The sequence below is a fragment of the Convolutriloba macropyga genome, chromosome 11 (assembly GCF_964194025.1).
Source record: "Convolutriloba macropyga chromosome 11, txConMacr16.3, whole genome shotgun sequence".
NCBI classification, from domain to species: domain Eukaryota; kingdom Metazoa; phylum Xenacoelomorpha; order Acoela; family Convolutidae; genus Convolutriloba; species Convolutriloba macropyga.
This window is the reverse complement of record NC_134478.1, coordinates 59,423,711-59,441,523: the sequence shown is the minus strand read 5'-3', so window position 1 is coordinate 59,441,523 and position 17,813 is coordinate 59,423,711. Positions and strand designations below refer to the sequence as shown.

General features: G+C 34.0%; 1 protein-coding gene and 1 non-coding gene across 3 annotated transcripts in view; one reads left to right on the top strand and one right to left on the bottom strand.

Annotated features, from left to right (window-relative positions):
* Window positions 1–17,813, top strand: part of LOC142349024 (potassium channel subfamily K member 2-like) — a 45,974-nt gene that overhangs the window by 15,823 nt on the left and 12,338 nt on the right. The gene's annotated exons all lie outside the window — the stretch shown is intronic.
* Window positions 9,070–9,141, bottom strand: Trnam-cau (transfer RNA methionine (anticodon CAU)). The gene has a single exon. It is a non-coding gene; the product is annotated as a tRNA-Met (tRNA).

Below are 17,813 nucleotides of genomic sequence, written 5' to 3'. Positions count from 1 at the left end.
TTGCAAAAATTTTTGAATTCTCCCCCGAACTCAGTACCTTGATCAACCCAAACTCTATCAGGTTTAGTGTTCTTCCTTAACATTTTTTTAAAGGCAGCTACAGCATCAGAGGCATATTTTGACTTCATTGATTGAACACGGACCAGGCGAGAAAAGACGTCAACACATATCAATAAGTATTTCACACCGTTATTAAATTCAGACAGTTTATCCATAAAAGCCAAATCAAGGCACCAAATCTCATTGATACGTTTTGCAAAAGCAGGTAATCTTTTGAAATGTCGAATTGCTCGTCTAAACTTAGTGTAAGAATTCTTTCTGTATAAAAAATCAGTAACCTTCTTCTTTGACAACCCACTAGCTTTCTGAAGGTTTTGAATTGAACCATATGCGGCTTTTCCTTCCCTGTACAACCTCTGTAGCTTGGCTTTTTCAGATTTGGAAAGGGATCCAGCTTCCTCGTTCTTTGCTTTTGGCATCTTTGTTTAAAATTTTATGTGGATTTATGCCGATTGCGTCAAGAATTGTGTAATAAATATCGGGACATTCAACGTTTTTCTTCTTCAGAGCGTATACAAAATCGACAAATGCAACGTTTGTATCTCTTCCGTCTAACAAAATGGAGTCAGATAGGGATAGTTTAATGCGAGGTGAATTTAAAATTTCATTGATAAGTGATTCGTTGCTAGAAGACTTTGTTTTAGCGTTAACTTTTCTATAAACAGTTTCCAAATTTTTTGGAACCGAATCCTGTTTTTCGTTATATTTGTCCAATTTTTGAGGTGATAACCTGATTTTTTGATCATAAAGTTGTTGAGGAATCAAAACAAACTGATCCATTTCAAGAGAGACGATTAATGATTGACGGAGTTAAAATTGATATAAGACTGATACCTTTTTTGGAACTCAGAATCTGTCTTCTTTTACTGAGGCTTGTTCTTTTTAAAATAAGAAGATGAATTTCTTCTCTGAACTTTAAAACTTCTTGTTTTTGAATTTCTTTTAGCTCTCCTCTTAGAAGGTTTACTATGCACTCGTTTAGAAACTGGATAAAGTCTTTGGGACAATTTTTGAGAAAAGTTATTTTGAAGCTCTGGGAATATTTCTGGAACGCGATCAGAGTAGAGAGATGTTGTGTGCTCATCGTTCAAAAATGTAATCTGTTGCTTGCTTTGAGGTAGGAAAAATAAAGATGGTGTTGAACCACTGTTAGTACAGTATCTCAGAGAGTCGACTGTTTTTGGAGTCAAGTCAATAAGTAAATGACCATAGGGAACTGAAGTTGCTGTGGTATACCAGTCTTTTAGTTGAGATCCCAATCCCAACTGTTGACTGAGCGTGTTTATTTGTAAGACGTCTCTGGGTGATTTGAATAAAACAATATGGGTGTTCTGTAGTTCAATATCCCTTCCTAGTCGACTTTGATGAAAGAGATTGTGCTTTATGTACACTGTACTTAAACCTTTATGTCTACCAGCAGTTGCTATTTTTACAAATTCTTTAGAACTAGAAATTTCTTCACAAGAGTCATCAAAAATAAGTAAATACTTTGTTCCATTATTAGGTAAATTTTGTATCAACTCAAAATCAACACCTTGAACGAACTCAATGTGTTTTATATTTTTTGACATTAGTCCGTAAAGAGATTGATAGTGTTGATAAAAATAGTAAATTTTGTCAAATTCTGGTTGAAAAGTTCCAAAAACTAACCAATCACGGATGAGTTGGGATTTCCCAGATCCACTTGGTCCAACCAATGAAATAAAAACTCGTTCCTTCGTGGAAATTATTTTGTTCATAATTTTGGAGAAGGTAAAATATATCCAACTGTACTCGACAAAATGGCGATCCAAACTGTTGTCTCCTCACAAGTCTCAGCTAATGTAATTCTTACGATACAACAAGCTAAAATCAATAGTATGACAAAGAACTGGGACAAAAAAACTACTAAAGACCGGTTACACGTCTGTCCAAAACATTTCCAAGATTGACGTTCTTGATTATTGTCATCAAAGACAAAATTACCTAATTGAAGCCCCTTATCAGTGTGATCAGTCATTTATACGCTATCTTCTTCCCTAGGGATAAAGGAACTGTGCAACTGAATTGAAACGTAAACAACGAAAAAAATGCCAAAAATTAATAAAAAGATAAGTGAACTAAACATAACACACAACCAAATTATTGTTCCCTCAGATGAATCAGTGAGAAAAAGCATCAAAATTGAAAAAAGTACCAAAGTTAGGAGCAAGACTATGAAAGAATAATAAAGTATGGGAACACAGTATTTGTAGATATTTTTTGACCAACTCATTCTCTTATACTAATTTCAGAGGAAAAAAAATTACAAATAAAAATGATAAATTACAATCACAAATACAAACATTAAATATTATCAAAAAAATTTAAAGTCCATATCCCATAAACGTAAGCCTTCTTTTCTGCACAATGAAGAGTCTTCTTGTGTCGATAGGGGTAGTTGCTGCAATTCCATTCAACATCCTTGTTTTCTAATAGTTTGGAAGCCTTCGGACAACCAAGATCATCAAGATTTTCCACATCCTTACACAAGTAGGGTGATAAAATTTTGCATTTTTCAAGTCCTTTAGCAAAGTACTCTGTTGTTGGTGAGCAATGTTGATGTATAATAAAAGCCAACTCAGAATAATCAAGCTTTCCATGGTTCCAATTTATACCGTGCATATTTTTTGTATTCCATTTTGCTTGAAAAGTCGGCTTGTAGTCTTTAGGTGGGAGAAAACTGTATCCAAGTACAATTCCGTCCTTAAAGATTCCCAACTCTTTGATAATTTTTCCTTCTAAGCATTCAATATCTAGTACAACGAGAGGCATTCTTTCTTCTGGGATGATTTTTCAAAAAATGATCAACAGTCTAGCATTTTGAAAATACGTGGATGACAAATTTTTATAAAGATACAAAAGAACAGACCAGTAATGTGACCCAAGAGACATGAGCTCGGAAATTGAGGTAACATGTAACAATAACCCGGTCCTTGGTTTGTAGTTGCTTTAACCGCTCCAGCAGAATCGTGTAAAATTGCATGTAAACGAAACACTTTCGATCTTGCTAGGAAAAAGTCCAGAATTGAATTACCGTATCCAATAAGTCCTCCGTGGGGGAAGTTTTGGTCAATTTCCTCCAAATTAATGTTTTGATCCCAAATTTTACATGCAGCCAGGAAACAGTTTTTTCGTTTTTCGTTGTTGGGAAACATTGGAAAAATACTACTGTAACAATTAAAAATGTTTAGAAGTGTGACAATATCCATCAATTGTTTTCTTTATTTATCTAAAGTGATACTGGTCTTTTTGAAAGTCTCTACATAAGAAAGAAGGTCAGGAAGATGTTCCAATAATTTTTTGTATTCCTCCTTTTTTAGTTCAATTTTTGTCAAAAAACTCCATTGAACTCCGTTCCAACGATGTTGTGAAATGGAAATTTCGTGTTTATCAGATTGATATATTAAAGTAGTGCGTCGTAATCCGTTATGAATAACCCACTTTAGTTCTGAAAAATTGGACTCACTGTCAAGTTTATCAATTTTGGGAAAATTTAGAGCTTCAAGAACTGTATAAGAAGACTTTTTTAGTTCGTAGTGAAGTCTAACGTGGAATACTTTAGATTTATTTCTTAGACTCAGAAAAATATTTCTGGAGGAACCAATATTCCAACTCATTTTCAGTTTGAAAAAAAGAAAAATGATTCAAATAGTATGAATTAAAAAGACAAATACATTATAAAATTACACATTTATTGAAATGTACATTGTTGAATATTAGAAAAGTCCTTCAGATTTTGTATCAACTCCTTGAATTCATCCAGAGAGTAGCTGACATAAGTCACTTGTTTGAACTCGTTGTTCTCCTTTCGAGTAAAAAGTCGAATTTGTACATAAGTTGAAGCTGGGTTGTCCTTGATGTATTGGAGGAAAGTAACATAGAGTCTGCGATTTCGTCCAATGCTAATCTCTCTCACTTTGTGACACTGTTCCAGCACGTGTTCCATTCCTATGTTTTTGTCGAATTGGGTTTGGTTTTCTCTCATCTCCAGTTCTCCATTGAGAAGATCCTCCTTGAGGAAGCAGAATTTCTTAAACTCATAGTCTCCAATTCGCAGTTGCTGGTACTTTTCAAAAGTTCCAGAATTGTCTTTTCTAAAGACTTGGAAGGTTGGTTCAGTATAAAGTTGTCCGTTTCTTGAAATCTGGGACATAGTAAATCTCCCAAATCTTTTTGAATTGGAACCAAAGTCCATATAAAAAGGAACCGAATCAGTCCCTGGTTTTGGTGAGGATTGAGTGTACATTGAAGGAGTACTCGAAAGAAAAGGTGATACTTTAGAGAGAGACATTTCAACAACTTGAGCTTAGAGTCAAAGAGAAAATAAATGATGTATTTGTACGCAATTCCTCTCAATAACTTAAAATTTCCTTTTATGGTAATGACGTCATGTATACCCATAAAAGGTATGCTAAATGACGTTATTTCCTTATAGGGTAATCTATTCGGAAATCTTGAGGTTCGCAAATTTTTTAACCAGAATTTCAAACGGATCCTGGTGTTTAGCTCGTCTGTGTTGCATTAAAGAAAAATAGTGCTTGAAATATTTTGAACAAGTATAACAACGAATTTTTTTAGCCTTCTGTTTCTTGAACTGTATCATTTCGAAAATGGGTTTTTATGGAAACAGAACTTGTTATCTCTAAAAATAGAAATTACGTTACCGTAATTCTTGTTTCCATATATAGGTTCTATAGTGTTATCCCGATATAGAAATGGCAGCAATAATGTGTCAGGTTTTACCTCAATTTTACAGAGATTATAATGACAAGACATTATTCATTTCTGTATCAGTTAAGGAGTATAAACCTTATCTACTCACTAAAAAATACTCCGTTGCTACTCATAATGACAACTTTTGTCCATTAAAGACCTGTCACTACCACATTATTCTCATTTCATCCTCAGTGAAAGAGATACTAGAGAAAATGGAAAATTTGTCTTATGTTTATCAAACAGTTGATTGCTTGTACACACTCTATAAACATCAGTTCTTTGGTTCCATTATAGAAGAGTCAGGAGTGGTCTTTACTCAGTTAACCAGAGCGGTAGAGCACAACTTGGAGAATAAGTACGTGGAAAAAGTGCCCAGTATCTCCAAAAAACGATTGAGTAGAAAGAAGTTCAAGCGTCACCTTCTACGCGCTGAGCAAAGAAATGCGAGTACTCAAACCCTTGGATCATCTTTTCTAGATAGGGTGCATTCCCTTAGAAATTCAAAGTATGAGAGTGAACTTATAAAGATTGTTGATTGTTTGTTAGATGGACATGGCATAATTGATAATCCTCTTTTGTATCTTGAAATTAGAAAATAAAGTATATAATTTCTTGCTTGTGATTTGTATTTACCTTTATAATTTAAATTAACTTATGTTAAAAATCAATTTTTCAAAAACTTTTCTTAAAAATCGAAAATTCAAACAACTTTTTTATTAAATATCGAAAAAATTTTCAAACTTTTCTCCTAAAAATCGAAAACTTTTTCAAGAATTTCTGTTTAATATCGAGTTTTGAATTGAAAAAGTTTTCTTAAATGTCGAAAAAATTTTCAAAAACTGTCATTTAAAAACGCAAAAAAAATTTCATTTTTCTTCCTTTTACGGTATGATTTTGCGCAAATAAAAGAAATTTTCTTTACATTTTAAAATGACAACTTTCGAACTTGTTTTGTTTCAATAAATATCAATTTTTAAAACAAAGATTTTTATTAAAAATCGAAAAAGTAATTTAGTTTTTTTCTTAAAAATCAATTTTTAAACGATCGCTTTTGTTAAGAAACAGAATTTTTATCAAAGTGTTCCTAAAATTTGGACAGAAAAAAATTGCTGTGTTTTTTTTTCAACATAGCTTGCATAGTGTTTGTAGTAAAGAAAAAGTTCAACTTAAAAAGAAATGAATTAAAACAAAAGTATAAATACATCACAAAGAATTCAAGTATAAAATATACAATATCAAACTTATTCAAAAAGAGTTCTCACAACGTGATCTGGCAAGTTTTGAATTTCATTGCCAAATGGACGGACTCTTTCAACAATTGCTGGCGGTTCGGTAGGTCGAACACTGATGGGAGTTATCGGAGCCTCATCAGTCAGCACAATGGGGTTGTGAGCTGTTCCGTCCTCTATGGAGGGGGTTGTCATTGACGGTGTAGTTGACATATCAGTCGAACCATAATATTGAGCTGGATCGAAGTTTTCCAGATCATTAAATGACCACGTGGTGCTAGTATCAACACTCAATTCGCTTTGTTCACTGCTGCCAGCATTGCTCACTATCTGGAGAAGGCTGTTTTGCGGTTCTGGACTGGATACTTGACTTGTCTCGGGTGTATTGAACCAGTTGTTGGGAATCTGTCCTTCCTCCCATGGAAATGTGTACTGAATGCTTCCAGCAACGTAGTTGTCGGGAAAATCTGTTCCGTTAACGTGAGGGTAGTGATGCCCACTGATCACAGCAACTTCGTGACCCATTGCGTGAGTTCCAAGCTGATTCTCCGTGATTGGAACCTGTCCCTGATGATATGTGTCAAACTGTTGTCGCTGGTGCTCAATAATGTGCCACACTGTGATAGGCAGGTTTAGAATTGACTCGTAGAGACCATTCGACAGGTCTCTGATGCTGATCCGAGCAGTCTCCTCTGTGAAAGAAACTGAGTAGAGAAGGCTGTTGTTCTGCACTGTAAATTCCATTTCTCAATGAGGTGAGATTAGATGAGAGTTTATAGTAGTTGAGACAGAGGTGATGTTGATTTTAGAGAATAGAAAGCAAGTGATGCCGGGAGAATTTTTCAGCTCTATTTATACTAAACTCCAACCAATGAGAACAAAGTTTCCAAAAAGGGTAAAGTTTAGCAGAAAAAGTGACGTTATTTTCCAGAAAAGGAAATGTCTCAGTTGTAAAGTTACCAAAGAAGGAATCAACTCATAGAAAATCTAACATTACTATCCGAAACAAGTAAGCTCAATACTGAATAAACACCAAAAAAGGTAACTTTTACACGTGTTACCCTAGTTAACAGCCAAAGATGGATAAGTTAGAGGAAATGAGTTGACGTAATTGACCAAAAAAGTCAAGCTTTGATAAATTCTCTCCATCTCGTTGAATCTCAAATCGATCTCGGAAAATGTTCCAAATTTGGAACTAAATTTTTGTATATAAATGTTGGGGAGTCGTATTCCAAATCGTACTCTTACCCCCTCTGCATTGTAGTCCTTGTAATAATGAAAGAACAGCGCACTCTGCAGAGATGAAGTAATTGTTACTGGTTCAGGAATTGGGATATAATTAGATTGAGACAAATTTCTGTACTGTTCCATTATCTCTGGGACATAATTCAAAATGAAGAGCATTTCATACTTGTTGATGTGTAGTTCTGACGATAAATCGAAAGATTGTTTTGTTATGTAGTCATCATACTCGAATTTTTTTATAGAAAAGGTTGCATATTCAAATCCTTTACTAAATCGGATAATTCTGTTGTTTTGAGTAAAAACGTCCAAAAAATTGTAAAAGAAATAAGAGTCAACATCAATTTCGTCTACTCTGTAAGCATCAGCGATTCCTTCCTTTCTTTTGTAAATTTTTTCCAAAAGTTGTAAGTGATTTTTGATCAACATTTTTCACAAATGAATACGGTATCAAGTAAAACTCTGTTAATATAAAAGAAAATTAAAATAGAAAAAGCAATGCATAAAATGAAATCGTTTATCTTGAGAATTAGATTTCTAAAGCTGAAGTCTGATTGGGTGGGAGGTTCTATTACAACAACATTAAGTTGTACAACGTAAACTTGTTCTTCAATAATAGATGGAAACTTTTTCTTGATCTCTCTCTTGTTGTGTTGGAAGCACATTCATTCACTAGTTTCTATTTTCAGTAATACTAAATTTGATATCAGGCAGTAAATTTTAACAATATTTGAGATACAAAATTTTGGACTAAATCTATACAAAATACTGTAACAATCGTGAATTTTTAAAGAACAGTTTTCTTGTTGTAATTTCTTTGGGGAAATAATCTGTTTGGAAAAATTCAAGTAAAATTTAACAAATAAGAGTGAGAAGAAAATGAGAAAAAAAAAATGTAAAGTTCGAATTTTTCGCCACTGAATGAATTTGTACATTTAAACTGAAAGCTAGTTAATTATATACAGAACTGTCGCAATTAGAATCATATAAATCTCCTAGAATGTTCTGACATGACGCCTGAATCTAAAAATAGAAATGACGTCATTTCCATATATGGAAGGGATGAGTCATCATCGAGTACCTCAAAGTTACATAGCAGCTTTAAATCATTATACTTTCTGTTTTTTCAGATTCAGTTGCTTCGCAATTTACTTGAATTTTACTCAATTCATATTGAACTAACATAACAATGCCCGCTCTTAATATAGTATTTTGCTCATCTTTTAATCTCGCTATATCTGAACTGGTTTAATTCATTTGTTTTATGAAAGTCAGTATTTTCAACCAATCAGAATCAAGTACTTAACTTATTTTAGAACATATGGTAAAGAGCACTCTATGACAAAAATACATTAAATTGCTCAAAGTATCCTTTTTCTAAATATTTAGCATAGATTCTAACCAGTTAATCGACTAAGCACGTTTTAAAACTAGCATTTTATTGAGTGCGGGTAGTAGTTCTCATGTTTCGACGTAAATTGAGTGCAAGAAACAGAATAAAAAGAACATGCTGACTAATAAAGTCGATATTAATTTTTTAACAATTGTGACTATTACTCAGTTAGCTACGCAAGTTGTTCTTTTTATCGACTTTATTAACCCACTCGGGTAATTGTGCCTCAGTTATCAGTTTCCTGATACTTTTTCAATGTCAGTCTTAGATTGAGGATGTATTTTTATGTGATTAGTTTATTTTGTGTCTGTGGTTTTTTAATTTCTAGTTCATTTGCTTTTCTATTATTTGACATTTTTCCAAGTTTTCAGCGATAACGAGTTCACTAGCACTGTGACAATATCAGATTAGCAAGAGGTAGTTTCGATCTACCGACCTCTGGGTTATGAGCCCAGCACGCTACCACTGCGCCATCTTGCTGTTTAATGTCGGCTATACATCATCTTAAAACATCTAGGTTAAATTGTGAATTTTTGACTTCAGTTTTCAGTAAAACTTTCGTAAAGTTTGATTCGATTTAGCAGATTTTATGCTGTTTGACATCATTTTTGCGTAATTTTGAGCTTTTTATTGTATTTTAATGCTAAAAACTGCACCACATAGCAAACTGCTTACTCTGAAAAAAGTTGTATAGTACTAGTCAACTTTTAATTTGTTGACCACTTTTATTTGTTTTTATATTGTTTTTTCGCTAAATGTGTCATCTGTGTCTGGTTATGCCCTGTTTCAACTCATTTGATTTTTAAAACTGGTATTTTCAACCAATCAGAAGAGAGTATTCAGAAATTATTGAAAAAAACAGCGTAAATTTGTACAAAAATCTCAAAAAATCTCAAAAAATACCCCTGATCTTATACCTAATGTAAATACATGTCAGCGGCTATGAATAATCTTAATACATGTAGCCTATACCTAATCTTAATACATGTAGCCTATACCTAATCTTAATACATGTAGCCTATACCTAATCTTAATACATGTAGCCTATACCTAATCTTAATACATGTAGCCTATACCTAATCTTAATACATGTAGCCTATACCTAATCTTAATACATGTAGCCTATACCTAATCTTAATACATGTAGCCTATACCTAATCTTAATACATGTAGCCTATACCTAATCTTACTACATGTAGCCTATACCTAATCTTAATACATGTAGCCTATACCTAATCTTAATACATGTAGCCTATACCTAATCTTAATACATGTAGCCTATACCTAATCTTAATACATGTAGCCTATACCTAATCTTAATACATGTAGCCTATACCTAATCTTAATACATGTAGCCTATACCTAATCTTAATACATGTAGCCTATACCTAATCTTAATACATATCGACCGCTATAACTAATCTTAATACATGTCGACCGCTATAACTAATCTTAATACATGTCGACCGCTATAACTAATCTTAATACATGTCGGCGGCTATAACTAATCTTAATACATGTCGGCGGCTATAACTAATCTTAATACATGTCGGCGGCTATACCTAATCTTAATACATGGAGATTCTATTCCTAATCTTAATACATGCAGATTCCATTCCTAATCTTAATACATGCAGATTCTATCCCTAATCTTAATACATGCAGATTCTATTCCTAATCTTAATACATGGAGATTCTATCCCTAATCTTAATACATGCAGATTCTATTCCTAATCTTAATACATGTACGCGCCTATACCCTATCTTAATACATGCAGATTCTATTCCCTATCTTAATACATGGAGGAGGCCCCTACTCCGAAAATACCGCTATACCCTATCTTAATACATGGGGTCCTCACCCCCCCCCGGGGACTATCACTCACTATATTACTACTCTCTTGGTTTTTTACAATTCAAAGAATTTGAATTGTATTGGGGCGCTGTCTTTTTTTTTTAAGATCTGTTCACACATTTTCATGATTTTTGAAGTCAAATTGGAGTGGTGATTTTGGTCACGCCGAAACAGGAAATGGAGCGAAAAAGCGAGTGGTTTAGCGGCGTGAAATTTTTTCGCTCTAATTTTAAAGTAGAGTGAGAAAACGGTGTTTGAACAAAAATTAGTTTTCTCGCTTGAGGTTTTTTGTTCACATGCGGCAATTTCACTTTGATTTTTACTGTTTTTTCGATTTTTTGGATCGGATTTTTTTCTAAATGGGTTTTCCAATCCATTCATAGTTCATTCTAGGCCTAGCTTTTTGTATGAACCAAATTTCCATTTCTCGCTAATGATTTTTTTCTTGACATGCGACATTTTGACATTGATTTTCATTAATTTTTTTATCTGATTTTTTTAAAAATGGTTTTTCCATTCCGCTCATAGTCCTTTTTAGGTCTAGATGTTTGTTTAGTCAATGAAAATTCTTTGAATTGTTCGTCAGGACTTGTCCTGCTATGTTTTTTTATTTCGTCGTCATGATTTTTGTTACGACCATATGACGTCACAGCCATTTTTTGTTCATTCGTTCATGCAATTTCAACTGAATTGCATGTGTGACGTCATTTTTCGCTCTTAGTGGAGCGAGTTTTTTTGTTCATGCGCGTGATTAAATTTTTGGTCACACTTGACTTACCTCACTCTCAAAAATGACTTCCTCACTTTGAAATTGACTTTTATTTACTTTAATTCAAAGAGATAAGGTCAAATGGGTGTGTATCACTCTAAATGAATAAATGAAGGTAACTTGAGATCAGCTAATAGAGGCAGCAATAACTTATACAGATTTTTAATCAAAATATAACAGATCAGCCTTCAATGAAAAGACGAATTTTTTTGGTCTGTCTTTTTTACTGTTTTTTTTAGACTGCCGATCTACGAATCTATTGCGGCTATTTTCTGGCAATCTGCCAGCTATGTTCTTCGTTTTTTGTTATTTGACCGATTTAACTCATCTTCCGCATAATTGGTATAAACCGGTACGGCTGAATTAAGTGTATTTTTAGAATCTAACCGAATATGCAGAATTTACACACCACATAAGAACACTTTTACACTTTGAAAAATTATGTCAATTTCTATCTTATTTTTTTTCTGTTTCAATTCCAATGGGCGTCAAGCGGGTCAACGGCGGCTATTTTCCGGCTATGTTTTGGGTACTGTTTGTCTTTGTTCGTTATTTTTCGCTTCTTCGGTTTTTGGTCTGACGCTGTTTGTTTGCTCTCAAACTAAGTTTAGCAATTATAATAGTCCTGCTGGTGTTTTTAGTGCGATTTTTCGTACTACCAACTTTTCTGTTTATTTGAATTTTTGTCCTCGAAAACGGGATAAACTAGTAAAGCACAAAGGCATTCGGTCTCTCAGTGCTCTTGGAGCTGTACTCCCCCATTTTATTGCTCCCATACTCACCCACAAAGTGATGTTGGTTTCTTCGAACTTAAGCTACCGCTATCGAAGCCAACCTTTTGCAAGTGAAAGCAATCTGCCTAATGTTATTGTTATTTTATGTGTACGTTCAGCCGCAACGGCTGAAGTGTCGTTATCTTTCCACTAGCTTAACAAAAATTAATGCAATAGAAATATACGATAAAAAACTAGCAGTTAACGTCGTGAAATAAATATTTAATCTGGGCCCTTGTGATGGTTGCAGTTGGCAATTTTATTTCTCAAATTGTTTTTTTTTTCACAATGTCGTTTGTTCTCCAGACAGATGAACTTCAATAACATCGAAAAAATTATTCACTTGAGAAATAAACTTGTCTGGCCTTGAGTGCATTTAGCTAATGATCCGTGGTGCTTATAACCAGGCGTCTGTATGTTAAGGTTTGCTAACTTTTGGCACATGAATTGTGATCAATGAAGAGTATCATCATCTATGCGAACAAATTCCAAGCTGGTGTTAGTGATCCGGAATCACGCCAACTGTATTGTGACGATAAGCTGTGATCACACACTTCTTCGAATTTTGATTGATTTTTTTATTATCAGACCTGAAAGAACTTGTGATCTCTATGAAAATGAAAAGAAAAGAGGCCAGTCATGTTTCCTCTTCTTGTTTCTTCTTCATGAAATCTTCTCAATGATACGTTTTGTAATTTTATCAAAGCTTGGTGCTCATGATTTTGAGTGGATTTTTCAAAGGTTTGGTTGGTCTTTTCGTCGGTATTTTGGCTCATTTGAATAAAAATCTTTACTCTGCCAGTAACTGCAAACTAGAGGACTTGTACTTTTCCTCATGATTGCGGATAATGAGATTGGTTAACAACTACGGTATCTCAGTTCGGTCAGTTTTCTCAAAATAATGGCCAATTTACATTAATTGCAGGAAGCTTGTCAAAAAGTAAGGCGTATCTGAATCGATTCATCCGTTTATCAGTTGCTCTGAAACCAAGTATAAAAATGAATATCATCTGGGTATTTGCCTTTCAATCTTTCTCCCAAAATTTTTAAGCTCCACTTTCTCCTCGAGCTAATTAGTCTCGATCAATTCGGAAGGCAACTGAACTTAATCTAGCCCTTGCTGTCTCCTTTTTCCCCTTCACATTAATCCATAGCCATCGAAATAATTTGTCAACTGTTTTTAATTGCTCTCAAACAATGTTTTTCGGGACGATTTGAAGCCTTTTTGAGTGATTTTGTGAGTCTCTCGATTGTGAGCGATGAAAATAAATTGCTCTTAATCGGAATTTTTATCAACTGAATTATTTTGCGAGCGCAAAAAGGGCGCCGAATGCAGCTTAATTAATTGCTCTCAAACTAAGTTTGAAGCAATTATTGTAAACGTGTTGAACATTATTTTGATTTCATTTCTCGAGTGTTTTTCACGCAAGACTACTTGATTTTTTCTATTTCGAGTGATTTCAATTGCGTGCATTCAGATACTAATTCTGTTTCTAAAATTAAAGCAATTGAGAGATGACCGTGCATAGCCCATGTATCTTAGGAGTGACTGTAAAGGACTATCATCTGAGATGATAAATTAAGTCGATTTAGTAAAGCATTCTGATTTTGCTTGCGCAAAACCCTGATAGCCGAGTTTTTAATGCTTACGCCGGAGGTCGGTGTTTGGACTCCTGCTTGGTTGGAATTTTTTGCACCCATGAAAAAATCTAGGCTACAGCCCCCTCTGAATTAAATCGCCCGGCTGTCCTTCGAGACCAATTTGTCCGACGTCAGTAGGATTATATTACTCCTTTTAAACCAGTAAAGTTCCTGATGATATCTCCATTATTTGGCCTTTTCTATTCATATCACTAGATTTATTTGAACATCAGGCTGATGAGTATGGAAACTAAAGCGTTTGGTGGCTTTGAACGCATTTTTTTTGACGTTGGTTGATTGTTTGCTCGGTGTTTTTTGTTCATGCTTCGTCGAATCGATCGAATTTAAGTGCTCTGGAACGAAATTTGAAGCAATTAGGTAGTCTTATTTAGTATTTTTTAATGCAATTTTTTTAGTTCACTAATAAATAGCCACCGTCATCTTCTCTACGGCTATTATTTAGGCGCTCTTTTTTAAATTCGCTTTACTTTTTGATCACGTCTTTTGTTTTTACGTAAGTCACAATTTTCTCGTTTGACTCGTGACTTACCTCAACTGAATATATTTTAAATTCTTTCACGCATTAAATTACGCAATGTAGTCAGTATGGTTAATGTCAAAAGAACGTGATAAATCGATAAAGCCCGGTCATTAAGTCAGCTGGCGTAAGTATTATGCTTAGTGGTCTTCAGTTTTTAAGCTGAATTAAGAATAGTTTTAGAATCTAACTGAATGGGCACTCCAAATTAGAACACTTTTTGACACTGAAAAAAAATGGTTAATTCCTATCTCTTCTTTTTCTTTTTGTTTCAATCCCGATGTGCGTAAACAGCGGCTATTTTTGGGCAATTTGACGGCTATATTAATTTACAGCTTAACATTTTATGATTGAGATGTTAATTTCATGTAATTACACTTTTATTGAGAAAGGTTATTGCGCAAGTGCGAAAAGTTTTCTAGGATGTTCAAATTTTACTTCTTTGCCAAAATGTTACTTTTTATCTATTTAATTGCTCTCCGACAAATTCTATAGCAATTTTTTAAAACGTGTGTCTTTTTAATGCACAAGTTTTGCTTGTCCGTTCTCTTCCAGAACATTTCACTTCTCGGGTGACTTTAAATTTTTCAAGTGATGAAAATTGCGGGCTTTCAGAAATGACGTCTATTATAGAGGGCTTATTTTTTACGACTCGAAGAGGATTAATGGTGACCTATTTTTTAATCGGTTACTTTTTATTACGGGATGTGTTTTAGAGAAAGTGAAATGTTGAAGGAATTTAGAGTAGTTATTGTTCATTCATTATTCTGAGAGGAGCGCGAAAAGTATGTAAAATTTTTTTTCGGTAAGTCTGTAATTTTTTTGCTCATGTGCGACCTTTTCAACGCAGTGTTGTTGTTTTAACTCAACTGCATCGGATAAAGTTGTTTGTCGCAATCAACTGTGTTTTTGAAAGCCTTTTGAGCATATGACGAAAAATATTAACTTAGCGTAGAAATATCAATATTTAATATCATCAATAATTAATTCGGCTCATTTTATTCATTGAACGGTTGTCTGGGTCCGTAAGGAAGGTATACTTCGAGTTGGTACCAGAGTCTTCCAGGTATCTGTTTTAACTTTGTCAAAAAAGGTGTTTCGCCTTACCTTAGTTCACAGTTTGTTCAATATTTTGCGTTTCTCTTTTTGGTTTCTCTAGGCTAGTTTCACTCTTCTCTAAATCTGCTCAAAGTGCTTTTAAACAGCAGGAATTGAAAGAAGGAACGGAATAAACCCAAGAAGCCCAATTTTAGATGCCCGCTACGTGAACTTTATTTTTATACATTTTAGTTACCATCTCTAATGCTGTTTGCTATTGATACTAGCCCCTTCTAACAGGAGTATGCCTAACTACGAAACAAAATGAAATAAGATCGCACTTAAAAATGTTTTTGTACGACAATCAATCTGTCCCATTTTTTCTGTTCTTTCAATCCCAATCGGGGTTATGGAAATCAATGGAGGCTATTTTCTGACAATCTGGTTATGTTTTAATTCGATCATCTGCAATATAGAATTCTCTGTAGATGTTTTTTGTCTATGGCTACCGTTCTTAAAGCTATGGATCTATTTGTATAACATGATGGGCTATCTTGCAGAGATGTTTCTTGAACACATGCAACGACACCAACTTTATACATGGACTGGTACATAGTTCATTAATTAAATTAATCGAAAAGTGCATTGTTTCTATTAGACGCAAATAATACTCTGATATGAGTAAAACAACGCAAACTTTGCCTATGGACAGTTTTTCAAAATTCTTAACGAAAAAGGTGCAAGAGGTCTTAATTTTTGCTAAATTTCAACTTATTTAATATTATGGGCTAATTCCTGATACAGGTAAAAAAAAAGACGAAGTCGTCTGACTGGTCATCACTAAATCAAATATCAATATAGCCAGGTACCAGGTAAAGTTTGACAAGGTTTACCAATTACTGTTTTTTATGTTATAGAACTGTCTTTTTATCAAGGTTATCAACATTTGTTTCAATTGGGATGTTATTACGTCTTTTTAGTCGACTTCTTGGGTACACAGTGTAAGTCAATTGTGTTAATCTTAATTAAATGGACAGTTAGGGTTTAGATTTAATCACAACCAATAGTGTCTCTATTGCCACTAGTTTCTCTCTACACACGTTTAGAATATTTGAAGTATGAATGTGAACACTAGTTTATATGAAATGTTTCTTATAATACATGTGAATGCTGAATAATGGATATAATTTTCTGGGCAGTGACTGAAAGTTGTCGGAGCTGATGCAATACGCTATGGACATCTCTTGTCAACTGTGCAGCGATCCTGTTTTTGCCTCAACTCTATATCGGCGTTCTAGTTGCCTCCAACATACATTTTTATTCATATGTTCCAAGATTTATAGGGCTGTTCATTTGGTTATTATCTGATTGTGGATTTAACAGTTTAGTTTCTGAACATTTCTAATTAGCAACGATTACAGCAAACCATTATTTGCTTAATTATGTCCTATTATAGTATTAAAAAAGTTTTGTTCATTTACGCAAAACTTATTGGCAGTCTTCAGGCCAATTTAAGTGGTTTTCGAAAAAATGAATTAATTAACTGTCTATTCTTGCACTTAGCCACACTTGACTAATATCATAACGTTGACAAAATATATAACAAAACGTGTGGACTCACCCAAATGTAACAGTTAATTAACATAACAACCAGTAATTAAAGATGGTCATTTCTGATACTCGTTCATTCATAAATTGTTTCTGTTTTGTTTAAAATTTCATGATATTCAAAAACATGCTTCTGAAGTTGTTTACAGAACTTTATACCGGCGTATCAGAAATGGCTGGGGCCTATAAGTGGTAAAGTTGTAATTAAAACTATTTGAACAAAAATTGTGGAAACTACAAATCTTTAGCACATGGAATTCAAAACAAAACAAAACCTGATAGCACATGGAATTTTATTTGAAACTCTTCAATTCTCAAATTTGTATCATTTAGTTAAGTCCCGGTGGTCTTTTTAATTGCTCTCGAACGCAGTTTGGAGAAGTTATTGTAAACGTCTCTTTTATGCAAAATGTTTGCTTAACCGTTTTTGCTCTCTGTTCTAGAGCATTTTTTCACTTTCACGCTTAATTTCTTCATTTTTAGTGACCTAAGTTAACCCCTTTCTGAAATAAAGAAAGCGATTGTGAGGGAAGTAGAAGCAATGCCATTCAGCTAAGTGGTTAAGATGTTGGACTGGCATCCAGTAGATCACTGGTTCGAAAATATGGGGTCGGTGGTTTTTGCCCCCATAAAACATTTTTGCGCCACACACCCTTTGACTTAAGTTGCCCCTGCCTGTCGCGCGAGAGCAATTCTTCTGCCGTTAGTCGGTTTGTTTTTTAAAGTTTGTCGTACAATCGAATCGAGTGCTTGAATTCTTGATTTTTGTGTTAATTGCTTTCAGAATTTGAAGCTGCCTAGCATCATTGTGGTAGTTTAATGCTAAAACTTAAATGGAAAAGTTAGCAACAGTTACTTTTTCCAAACTAAATCATTTAGTGTTCTAAATTGAGCGGTAACAATGTTGTAAAACTTAAATGGAAAACGTGC